This window comes from Camelus bactrianus, chromosome 8 (genome assembly GCF_048773025.1).
Source record: "Camelus bactrianus isolate YW-2024 breed Bactrian camel chromosome 8, ASM4877302v1, whole genome shotgun sequence".
In the NCBI taxonomy this organism is placed as follows: Eukaryota; Metazoa; Chordata; class Mammalia; order Artiodactyla; family Camelidae; genus Camelus; species Camelus bactrianus.
This window is the reverse complement of record NC_133546.1, coordinates 84,972,115-84,985,222: the sequence shown is the minus strand read 5'-3', so window position 1 is coordinate 84,985,222 and position 13,108 is coordinate 84,972,115. Positions and strand designations below refer to the sequence as shown.

The 13,108-nt window shown below is 35.3% G+C and overlaps 1 long non-coding RNA gene across 1 annotated transcript in view; it reads right to left on the bottom strand.

The window, feature by feature from the left end:
* Positions 1-5,266: 5,266 nt before the first annotated feature.
* LOC141578411 (uncharacterized) overlaps positions 5,267-13,108 on the bottom strand; it is a 46,295-nt gene continuing 38,453 nt past the window's right edge. The window contains exon 3 of the long non-coding RNA XR_012508804.1: positions 5,267-6,111. This is a non-coding gene — a long non-coding RNA (uncharacterized LOC141578411). The remainder of the gene's footprint in view (positions 6,112-13,108) is intronic.

The window sequence follows — 13,108 nt, the reverse complement described above, 5'->3', positions numbered from 1 at the left end:
GCAAAGAGATCCACAGGGACAAAACAGGAGCTTCAGAGGTTTAGAGGAGGCAGCAACAGCAGCTTAGCAGAAAGAACTAAGAGAAACCAGCAGTGAGAGTCTCTGTGAACCCTAGCCTAAGATGCATGCCAGTGGGGACAGGCTGGGCTGAACTGCTGGAACTCAGGCTTCCATGGATGAGCCTGGGGAGGGGACTGGGGTTGACTGCACACAGGCAGCCTCAGGAGCCTGGAGTGTGGTGCGGGCTGTGGCTAGAAGAGAGTGCAAATCAATCTGGATCCCTCCATAGAAAGCACCATTGCATGTGGGATGAGGGGTGCATTGCAACCTTCATAGCTGCCATCTCCACTAGTGCACAGGGTATTGCTCTGCACCAATGTTGATGAGCATTCTTGTGAGAAGAGAGGTGGGGTTCAGTCACAGCCATCTTCTCAGCTTGCTCTGGAGGGGTACAACTGCTGGTGCTTGTCTTCTGGGCAAAGGAGGGGCTGAAACATGAACTGTTACCCAGGGGCCCTGCAACATCACAGGCAAGACTGTCATTCTGGTCCCAGGCAGAGGTGGTTGATTTGCTCTCCTGGTGCATTTGTGGACCTGTGCCTCTAAGACAAATGAGTGGAGATTTGGTGCACATTGGGGATGGGTTTGGCATCAACCGTGGGTCTGTGTACCCTGCTTTTGATTTGTGGTTACCCTGTTTTTTAATTATGTTAGCCCATTAGTATATCTATTTGCTTTAGAATGGTAGTCATATAGGCTTTAACACATCCTATGACGAATGCAAAGAAAATGTACATTTGGTTTCACTGGGGAATTCTACCAAACATACAGAGAAGAACACATATTGATCCTTCTCAAACTCTTCCAAAAGATTGAAGAGGAGGAAATACTACCAAACTCATTCTACAAAGTCACCATCACCCCAATATCAAAACCAGGTAAATATACCACCAAAAAAGAAAACTATAGGCCAATATCATTGATAAACATAGATGCAAAAATCCCTCACAAAATATTAGCAAACAGACTCCAACAACACATAAAAAAGATCATACACAATGATCAATTTGGATTCATCCCAGGGATGGTTCAATATACACAAATCAAACAATGTGATACACCACATCAACAAAAGAAAGGACAAAAATCACATGATCATCTCAATAGATGCAGACAAAGCATTTGATAAAATTCAAAAGTCATTTATGATAAAAATTCTTACCTAAGTGGGCATAGAAGGAACATATCTCAACATAATGAAAGCTACTTATAACAAACCCACAGCCAGCATAATACTCAACAGTGAAAAGGTGAAAACCTTCCCTCTAAAATCTGGAACAAGACAAAGATGCCCATTCTCATCACTTCTATTCAACAGAATAGTGGAAGTCCTGGCCACAGCAATCAGACAAGAAAAAGAAATAAAAGGAATCTAAATTCAAAGAGAAGAAGTAAAATTGTCACTAAATGTGGATTACATGATACTATATATAGAAAACCTTAAAGGCTCCACACAAAACTAATAAATCTGATAAAAAAAATTTGGCAATATAGCAGGATACAAGATTAGCATTGACAATTCAGTTGCATTTCTTCACACTAACAATGAAATATCAGAAAAGGAAAATAAAGAAACAATCTCTTAAAATCTCATCCAATTAAAAAAAAATTCTTAGGAATAAATCTGACCAAGGAGGAGAAAGATTTGTATCAGGAGGACTACAAAACATTAATTAAGGAAATTAAAGATAACTCAAAGAAATAGAAAGATATCCCATGGTCTTGGTTTGGAGACATTAATATTGTTAAAATGGCCACACTACCAAAAGCAATCATTAAAAAGTCCATGAATGATAAACGGAAGAGAGAGTGTGGAGAAAAGGGAGCCTTCACACACTGCTGGTGAGAATGTAGTTTGGTACAGCTATTATGGAAAACAATATGGAGATTCCTTAACAAAAACTAAAAATAAACTTACAATATTATCCAGCAATCCCACTCCTGGGCATATATCTGGAGATAACTCTAATTCAAAAAGATACATGCACCCCAATATTCATAGCAGCACTATATACAATAGCCAAGATATGGAAGCAGCCTAAGTGTCCATTGACAGATGGCTGGATAAAGAAACTGGAATATTTATACAATGGAAAGCTACTCAGCCATGAAAAGAATAAAAGAATGTCATTTGCAGCAATATGGATGGACCTGGAGGTTATCATTCTAAGTGAAGTAAGCCAGAAAGAAAAAGAAAATTATATATGATATCACTCATATGTGGAATCTAAAACAAATTAAAAATAAAGACACAAATGAACTTCTTTACAAAGCAGAAATAGACTCACAGACATAGAAAAAACTTATGGTTACTAGGGTGAAAGGAGGTGGGAATGAATAAATTAGGAGTTTGTAGATATATGTACTATTATATATATAATATATAAGCAACAAGTTTCTTCTGTATAGCACAGGGAAGTATGTTCAGTATTTTGTAGTAACCTATAATGAAGAATAATATGAAAACAAATATATGTATGAATACATATATGACAGAAACATTATGCTGTGCACCAGAAATTGACACAACTTTGTAAACTGACTTTACTTCAATTGAAAGATAAGAAAGAAAGAAAGAAAGAAAGAAAGAAAGAAAGAAAGAAAGAAAGAAAGAAAGAAAGAAACTAAAAAATTTAAAAAAGAAAAAGATGGCCAACAAATATAATAAACAAAAAGAGGAAAATTGGATTGGATTGTTTCAAAGTACCCCCTTTATCTTATTATTTATAATTTAGTCAGTCCTCTATTCAACCATATATCAGTTGGTTATTGCCCCTGACATTCACTGACCTACTTTCTGTCTCTATCATCCTACTTATTCTAAACATTTCATATAAATTGTATCCAATATGTGGCTTTTTGTGTATGACTCCTTTCACTTAGCATAATCAGAACTACATTCTTTTTATGGCCAAATAATATTGTATTCTATGGATGTACCATATTTTATTTACACAATTACTTGTTGATAGACTTTGGCTTGTTTCCATTTTGGGGCTATCATGAATACTGATGCTGTGAAAATTTGTGTACAAATTTTTGAATGTATTTTTAAAATTTTCTTGGGCATGACAGTGGAGTTGCTGGATCATATGATAATTCTTTCTTTAACTTTTTGAAGAACTAGCTGCCTTACAAATTGGCTTCACCATTTTACATCTCCCCCGACTCCAAGCAATGTATGAATTTTCCAACTTCTTCACATTCTTTTCTGTTATTGCCTGTCTTTTTTTTTTTTTTAATGATAGCCATCCTGGTAGGTGTGAAGTGGTACCTCAAATTGTATTAACTTTCTTAGCATTTACAAACTAAGTGATATATGTGTAGATATGAAAGTAGATTCATAGGGACATAATTAGATACATGATAGAAAGAGGTATACAGGCATATCTCAAAGATATTGCATGTTCAATTCCAGACAACTACGATAAAGCACATATCACAGTAAAATGAGCCACATAATGTTTTTGGTTTCCAAGTGCATATAAAATTTATGTTATACTACATTGTAGACTAGCTTGCAATACTATTATATCTAAAAAAACAATACACATACCTCAATTAAAAATACTTTAAAAACTGTTAGCCATCATCTGAGCCTTCAGTGAGTCATAATTTTTTTACTTGTGAAGGGTCTTGCCTCGATGCTGACAGATCAGGCTAACAGTTGCTGAAAGTCGAGATATCTGGCAATTTCTTAAAATAACAATAAATAATAATTGATAGCAAAATATTGATTGATTCCTCTTTCACTTGAACACTTAGAGGCCATTGTAGGGTTATCAACTCATCTAATTTAAATATTATTGTGTCTCAGGGAATAGTGAGGCCCAAGGAAAGAAAGAGAGATGGGGGAACAGTCAAGTCAATGGAGCAGTCAGAACACACACAGCATCTGTGAATCTGGTTTTCATCTCATGTGAGTGGGGTTCATGGCACTCTGAAACAATTACAATATTAACATCAAAGATCACAGGTCACCATAACAAATATAATAATAATGAAAAAGTTTGAAATACTGGGAAAATTACCAAAGTGTGACAGAGAGATACAATGTGGAAAAATGGCAGTGATAGACTTGCCAGAGACCAGGTTGCCACAAACTTTCAATTTGTAAAGAAAAAACTCAGTATCTGCAAAGTACAGTTAAGTGAAGCACAATAAAATAAGATATATCTGCATATAGAAACTGCCAAACAAATTATGCAAATTCATGATTCTTTTTTTCTGAGAAAAAGAATACTCACAAGGTCAGATACACTTTTGTGAGAGGAATGACCCTTTTGAAGTCACTGGCATTGACTGGTTTTTGAAGGATGAACACTATTCACACAGAGTGAGAAGAGAGAGAAAACTCTTCAAATAGAATATTTAAAGTGACATTTTGGGTAGGCAAAATGTACAGGGTATCATTGTGAAACATTGGGTAGATCTACTTTGCTTGAGCACAGTTTTACAAGAGAAGAAAATAAACCTGGAAAAATATATAACCATCACAACTAAAATAAGGCAACATAAATAATTAGAGTAATTACATACATTCAATATTTTGAAACAATGCAAGATGATGATAAGTTTAAGTGGCATCATGAGTGAAACATCATAATTAACATGATGTGCACTGAAATTTTCATAAGAGTTTCAGAAAGGGATAGTATTTGAATGGACATAGACACATCCCAGGTTGGTCCAATACAGAAGGAACTATTGAGAATTAGATAAGAGATGGGCAAAGCTGTGCCTGCTATTCATTTCTCCCCACAAGCCTTGTGCTGTACCATGATATCCCACTGAATCTGGGCTTTCTGAGGACCCTAGAGCTAAGGTTGCTTCTGATCTCCATGTATTTCCATTCTTTTGAACCCAATTTGGCTACTAGTTACATTATGTTTATATAAATGAAGTGTTTTATGTGAGGGTATTAATTAGCTATGTCAGCACTGGACTGCACCCTGCAGGTCTACAAGCCCTGTACTTGCCCAGCTTCAAGACCTGAGAAAGATCCCAGAGTCAGCAACAGAGATAATCAATAGTTTAATGATTAGGGTGATCTTACACATCTGAAGCAAAGTCCTGGAGCAACATCCTGCCATGTGTGGGAGCTGGAGGGCAGGACATGATGGCAGTCTTTGCTCCTGGTGGGGAAGAAGTGGTTACCAGTCATATGGGAGTTGATGTCAGGTTGGCTCATTGATTACGAGGGTAATCAGCACAGGGTCATGCCTCTCACCACCCCTTGGATAAGCATAGTGGTGAGTTCTGATCTAAATCTAGAACAGTCATTAGCTGGGGCCTGGGGTGAATATGAAGGAAGATCAGTCTTATGAGTTGTGTGTAGGTGAAGCAGGCACCAGTCAAGCAGGAGATGTATAGAGAGAAGCCATCTTGAGTTGCCTGACCATACAGCCATCATCAGAGGTACATGTTATTTATTGACTGAAAATAAAGAATCACGGAGTAGTGACATCAGAATTCCCATACTCTCTTAAGGTTATAATTGCTTGTTCTCACTGTATGGGCAGAACCCTTGCCCCCAAGTTTCTGTTGAAACTCAGGTTTCAGGGAAGTGTCTTCCAGAATAATGTTCCTTGTATACAGGAGGTGGAACTGGAAATTAAGAGAATGGTTAGGATATCAGAAAACTAGACAAAATGATGACAAAGGGATGGATATCCATTCAGAGGAGAACATGAGAAAAGAGAGGGGAGAATGGAAATCTGATAGTGGACACTTAAAATAACCAACGTCAGAAAACAACTTTTGGGAGGACATTTTACTTTTCAACAGGAGGAGATCACCAAAAAGGAAATCATAAAGATGGCTTGGAATGTGTGCCATCATCCTAAATAGTCTTAAGACGTGTGATGTGATATGTCGAGTTCTCTGGTGAGTGGATTGATTAAGCTGTAATGACAGCTCCACAGGGCACAATGTCAGGAACCAGTCCCATTGCTTTTCTGTTGAAGAGGGCAGTAGGGTGGAGGTGGTCTTCCATTTTCAAGTTCCTTCAATATGCTGGTCCTCAAGCCAGTGCATATGTATCTGGGGCAGCTGAAAAGAAGAAGGATGAAGAAGGGCATTGAAACCCTTTAAAATTGTACTCAAAGAACAAGTGACACTTACTTTTATATGTGACTGACTACAATTTAGTCACTAAATCTAGCTACAAGTCATGCTGGGAAATGTTCCCAGATAAGTACAAGTATCATTTCTACCCAGGAAAGGAGCAGTGGACATTGAATGATAGATAACTGGCAGTCTGGCCCACATCTCCTTTAATAAAGAATCAGTGTAAATCCTCTTATAAACCTGTAGTTTTATGACTCTCAACCCTTGTCTCACAGAAAAGAAAAGTGAGTTTCAGAATCAAGAGTAAGAATTTGTGTCCTGCCTTCCTCTGCTCTAACGTCACTTGCTCTCAGTAAGTCAGCTGCTCATTCAGAGGAGAAAATATTTCTCAGATGCCAAAAGCAAAATTGATCTATTGTGAAAGAGTTGAAGTGTGTTCTAAAGAAACTTTAGACACTGCTCAGTCCTCGACACTGAAGGCCTTCAGGATGTTTTGTGATTGTTATAATTATTTTTGGTTCCTTTAAGTTTGTGCTTAGAGCATGGGACAGGTAGCTGTATTTCATTTTAAATATATTTGGATGATGCTATTCATTGAGTAAATGTTGGTCGGACTTAATGCATATCAAGATCTGTGTTAGTCCTGATAATTCCTTTAGAAGAGAACAAAATATAGATCAAATTGTGATGTGTTACAGAACCCCAGACACTCATAGTACAATGAGAAAATGACAAGTATTTCAACAACCAGCATGAACAACTTTACCACACATACACATGCCACATATAGAATATGTTATGTTATACATGCTACAACATATATGCTACATATTATATTATACTATAGTGTATTATACTATACACTTTACTGTAGAGGTGAGTAATACATTCTTCCCATTTTCCAGGAGATAAATCCTTAGTAATTTGCATTCAAAGGGTAAGTAGAAGAAGAAATGTTTCCACTTGTTTTGGGAAAGAGACAAGGTGTAAATATACTCAATCAATAAGACAAATGATTTGAGGGTACTTCCTTTTTTTATGTGTTCCTCAATACATGTACTTTCTTGCAGAAGTGTACTTGAGCATTTTGATCACTAACATATACATATCATGAAGATGCTGGGTGAAGATAAGTGTTTCAATAGGAAACTCCATAGCATACTCAACTGGAGAATTCTGCCACTGGCTAGAATGACAGATTCAGTGTAAATGTCTAAGCACAGCACTAAGACGATTTAAGTTTCCCTTTTGTATGTGAAACACTGAGGTCATGCTTCTTACATGCAGCATGCTTGCGAGGTAATTGGAGTAGGTGATCAGGGCAATCACACTACCTGTGGATGGCTGGAGGGGATGGTGGGCACAGAATGCTCTGGAATATGACACGATAGATTACTACTCCTCTTACAATGTGTACCCCCCCAAAATAAGCTACTTTTTAGTATTATATATATAATAGTATTATAGATATATATAATATATCTCCTTAGGTATTTAGTTTAATTCAATTAAACTTTTGGACAAATTATGCAGTGTTATAGTCTGTCAGAAAACCTGATGTTACAGGTAAATAGAATACAAATTTAACACATTTTAATTCCCTGTGTAGAAAAAATAGAACATTTTAACATGAGAAAATTCACAATTTCAAAATTTTCATATCAATCTTTAAAGGCCACTATCTGCTTTTAGCTTGGGGAAGCAAACAATGAGGGCTTTTGTGATTGAAACAACGTGGTTTCCCATTTTCTCTATGACATATTGTCATTATTCAAATCTAATTTAATCAATCCATCTTATTAGTGTTTTCTGATATTAAAAAGGATATAAAATTACATTTTATTGAATTATAAATGTGAGTAAAATAGCTATTAATATTTCCTGTGGGTTGATGTCCATGCACCAGAATGCAATTGTACTATTTTATTAAATTCAAAAATGTTTCTGTTTTTGCTGCCATTTGGTTTGCACATTCTGTGTCTTGAGTGATGTTCATAAAGTTTTCTTAAGATTTGTTTCTGCCATTGCCACAATACAACACATTTTTATAGTAATACATTCCTTTCGTATTTTAAGACAAAAAGATGTAGTATTTTGGAAATATGGTTATGTTTCTAACAATCCTTCCTATGCTCTGGCAATCAGAGGAAGTCAAATTCTGCATTTTCTAAATGTTTATAAAAGCTTTATAGCTACCACAAATAATTTTAATATGAGGGAACATAAGACAGAATAAAATGATGCTGACAATATAAAAAATAGTATACACATATAATATTTTGATAAAAAGTGCATTTAGACAACATAATAATATTTAATTTTCATAACATTCTGGTGCAGGAATGCTATTATCTACAATTGAAGAGAAGTGAGTCCGAGAGGTCAGTAAACATGTTCAAAGTTGCACATTTTAGATTTCAGATTCAGAACCACACAGTGAATCTTGTGACTCCAAATCTCTTACTCGTTCTGCTAGACCATGTTACTTCCAGAAATAGATCCAGGCAGCCCAGATCTATCTCCACAGTTTACTTTCTCAAAAGAAATTTCAGGTAGGCCAAATTAAATAAAAAATTGAACATCTATTTTTTTCTCATATTTAATTCAAGATCAAAATCCCTCTTCTAAATGTGTCTTTATATTTGACCTTCACTTCAAATCCAAGTGCCTTTTTAAATGAGTTTAAATTTATTGTCTCTTGTTTATCTTTTAAACTAAGTAAATAATTTTCAACATCAGCCTCTACTACCAATTGAAACTGGTTAGTAAATATGACTTTCCTTGTGGTCATATTTTTTAAATTTTGTTTTGATGGGGAGGTATCTATCTATCTATCTATCTATCTATCTATCTATCTATCTATCTATCTATTTATTATTTGTTTGTTTGTTTGTTTATTTAAATGAAGATACTGGGGATTGAACCCAGGATCCTCTGTATACTAAGCATGCACTCTACCATTGATCTAGAATTTTGTTATAGAATGAACTGTGTCCCTGTATAATTTGTATGCTGAAGTCTAAAACTTGGCTGCCTCAGAATGTGACCTTATATGGAATAGAGCTGTTGAAGATGTGATTAGTGAAGATGAAATCATGGTGGGCTAGTGTGGGGCTGTAACCTAATACGAACGGAGTCCCTGTGAAAAGGGAATATTAGAGCATGGACACACATGGACACAGGGAGAATGCCACGTGGAAATGAAGGTAGAGATCAGGGCAATGCTTCTTCACACCAAGGAACGCTAAGGACTGCCAGAAAAGCACCAGAAACTAGGGGAGAAACCCTAAAAGGAATCAGCCCCACTAACACCTAGATCTCAGACTTTTAGCATCCTAATCAATAAATCGCTGCTTAAGCCATCTAGTTTGTGGTATTATACAGGCCTCATCGTTTAATACATAGCCTTTTCTTTTCTTTATCAAATCCAGTATTCTTGTCAGGTTCTTTCATCTTTATTATGTCTCTAAAAAATTTGGATTTACCATCCCCTATAATGCCTAAAATGCTGGTCTTCTTAAGGATCGTCCTTTATATACAGTTTTGGAATAATATCAAAAGCTGTGGTTTAAACTAGTACTCATTTATATACCAAAATTGCATATGTCTTCTAAAATCAGGCACAGACTACCCAACATATCTAAAATTGAATTCAGTACACTTGGTGCATTTCCCTATCTTCTTATCTCTTCCCCACTCTCTATTGCTGTAAGTCACTCCTTTGACTCAGTTACTCCAGCAAGAATCTTGAATGAAGGTCAATCTATATTTGCCAACTTCATGTCCTACTTTTAAATAGTACATAAGCCCATCAATTCTATCTCCTTAATAATTCTTGAATAAATCCACCTTTTTATAACCCTTTACATTCTCTCCTGGTCAACTTCAGTACTTTCCTAACTAGCCTTTCTGACTTCTGCCTTGTGTACTTCCCCCAAATCATTGCTGTTCTGTTTAAAGACCCATTCTGTTCTGTAAGATATAATACAGTGTATTGTGACTTTTTAATTTTATTTTTCATTTAACTCAGGAATAATTGAGAAATAAATTGAAATTGTGATTCTTTTTTTATTTATTTATTTTTTATTTTTACCAGTGTTTAGCACAATTTTTCAGTTATTCATGGACATATACACACTCATTGTCACATTTTTTTCTCTGTGAGTTATCATAACATTTTGTGTATATTTCCCTGTGCTATACAGTGTTGTCTATTCTACAATTTTGAAATCCCAGTCTATCCCTTCCCACCCTCCACCCCCCTGGTAACCACAAGTCTGTATTCTCTGTCTGTGAGTCTATTTCTGTCCTTTACTTACGCTTTGTTTTTGTTTGTTTGTTTGTTTTTGTTTAAAGCATTACTGAAGAGAAAGAAAGAGGCTGGAGGAATAACTCTCCCAGACTTCAGACAATACTATAGAGCTACAGTCATCAAGACACATGGTATTGGTACCAAAACAGACATATAGACCAATGGAACAGAATAGAGAGCCCAGAAATGAACCCACAAACTTTTGGTCAACTCATCTTTGACAAAGGAGGCAAGAATATACATTGGAATAAAGACAGTCTCTTCAGCAAATGGTGTTGGGAAAACTGGACAGCAGCATGTAAAACAATGAAGCTAGAATACTCCCTTACACCATATACAAAAATCAACTCAAAATGGATTAAAGACTTAATCATGAGACAAGATACAATAAACCTCGTAGAGGAAAACATAGGCAAAACATTTTCTGACATACATTTAAAAAATTTTCTCCTAGAAGAAATCAAAGCAAGAATAAACAAATGGGACCTAATGAAACTTACAAGCTTCTGCACAGCAAAGGAAACCAAAAATAAAACAAGAAGAAAACCTATGGAATGGGAGAAAATTTTTGCAAGTGAAACCGACAAAGGCTTGATCTCCAGGATATATAAGCAACTCATATGACTCAATAAGAAAAAAAATAAACAACCCAATCCAAAAATGGGCAGAATACCTAGACAAGCAATTCTCGAAGGAAGACATACAAATGATCAATATGCACATGAAAAAATGCTCAATATCACTAATTATCAGAGAAATGCAAATCAAAACTACAATGAGGTATCACCTCACACCAGTCAGAATGGCCGTCATTCAGAAATTGTGATTCTTAATACACATTAATGAGAATAACAGTTTTTAGATGCAGTTCATTTATGCAACACATCTTTCTATTTTTAGCATCTAGGTTTCTTTAACCTTAATGCATTTTGATTTCCATTCTTTGTAATGATGAAACATTGCAGATTTAAATAAATTTACATCAGTGTTTTTATTATCTGTTAAGTTTAAAACACCATAAACAAAGCCTCTTTTTTCCCTGTCTACTTCACCTTCAAACCTCCTGCCCCACCCCAAAAACATGCATACACATACACACACACACACACACACACAGAGTCATCACTCTCTCTTTTTTTCTCAATTGTGTCAGCAACATGCCATGGATATAGCAAACATATTTCTTGGTTGGTCTTTTTGTGAGTCTGAATGAGGTTCTTATGCATCTGTAAGTGATTGATTAAAAAGAAATTTTTGATTTCATAGAAACAGTGGTAAAATGCTTTGGAAAGTCTTTCAAAATAGCATTCCTAAACTTGAAGTGGAATTTTGACATTTTGGCATTTAACATTTTAAGTTTTATCCATTTATTAAGCAATTTAATGTGTTTTTGTCACCTGGCCTTTTCTGTCTTATTCATATATTTCCAGACGGTACAAATTTCTTCCCCAAAGAAAGTTCATAATGGCAAGAATCTTAGTTATATTCTTGATTTTGTGTTCTGTAAGGTTTTATTGAACCATACAATTCTAATAGCATCTTTTTTCTTTTTTGGTGGAAATGGGAGAATAAAAAATCATTTGTATCAGTATAAGTCAAATACTACTTTCTTTCAATAATTAAATATTTTAAGTAAACTGACCTATTAACAGTTTAACTTTTTAATTTTTTCTTGTTCATTTCCCGCCATGAAAATCCCTAATTTTTAGCACAGTAAGCAAAATTTCCTTGGGTGACTAGATCTTAGAAATTGGAAAATGCATTTGCTCAGGCAATAAGGCCTTTACTATATCAACATATTTCTGCCATGCTTATAAAATCATTAAGCTGACACCTTTGGGAAGATTTTAATTAATTACAAAATGTCAATTAATTGATGGAGTAAAATGAACAAAGGTAACATGGAACAGATTTAGCAGTATACGAAAGAGTTGGATATCTTCAGTCTATGCTTGATAGAAAGTTCTAATTTCCCTATCTTCATAACAAAGGACACTGGACTTAGACATCTGTTTCCAATTTTGCTGTTAAGGAGATTTGGGCCCAGGTAGGTCACTTAAATGATGGACATCTCTTTTCTCATAAATGAAAGGACAGGATCAGAGTAGGTAATTTCTAAAATTCTTTCCAGCTCTAATATTTTATTTTTTTTGTCAAAATCTATCAGCCTTAGTGATACATGTTGTCAAAGACTAGAGATATAGAGAATGATGATGATGATAATGATGATTTTGATAATGTCTAATATTATTGAGTGTTATATGCCTGCATTTGATTCCCTAATTGTTCTAATAGGGGAATATTACTGCCTTCCATTTTATTAATGAGAAAATTGAGGAAAAGATAATTTAACTAATATGACCAATATCATAAAGCCCTATGCCAAAAAGTCAATTATTTCAAATATTAAGCTTTATGGAAAGAATATTATCAGTGTTCATCAGTATCCTTTCTGTGCACCAGCAAGACTACATTATTTATCCACTTGAAGATCATTAAGGTCATGTGATTAGCTTTGTCCAATGGCCATGAGTCAAATTTACATGTATAAGTTTTGGCACAAAGCAAGGAAAAACCAGCAATGGCTCTGCAGGTGCCTCTTTTTCTGAGATGCCCAGCAGGAGGCAGTAAGCTCCATATGATGTTGCTTCAAGATGGTGGTACTTT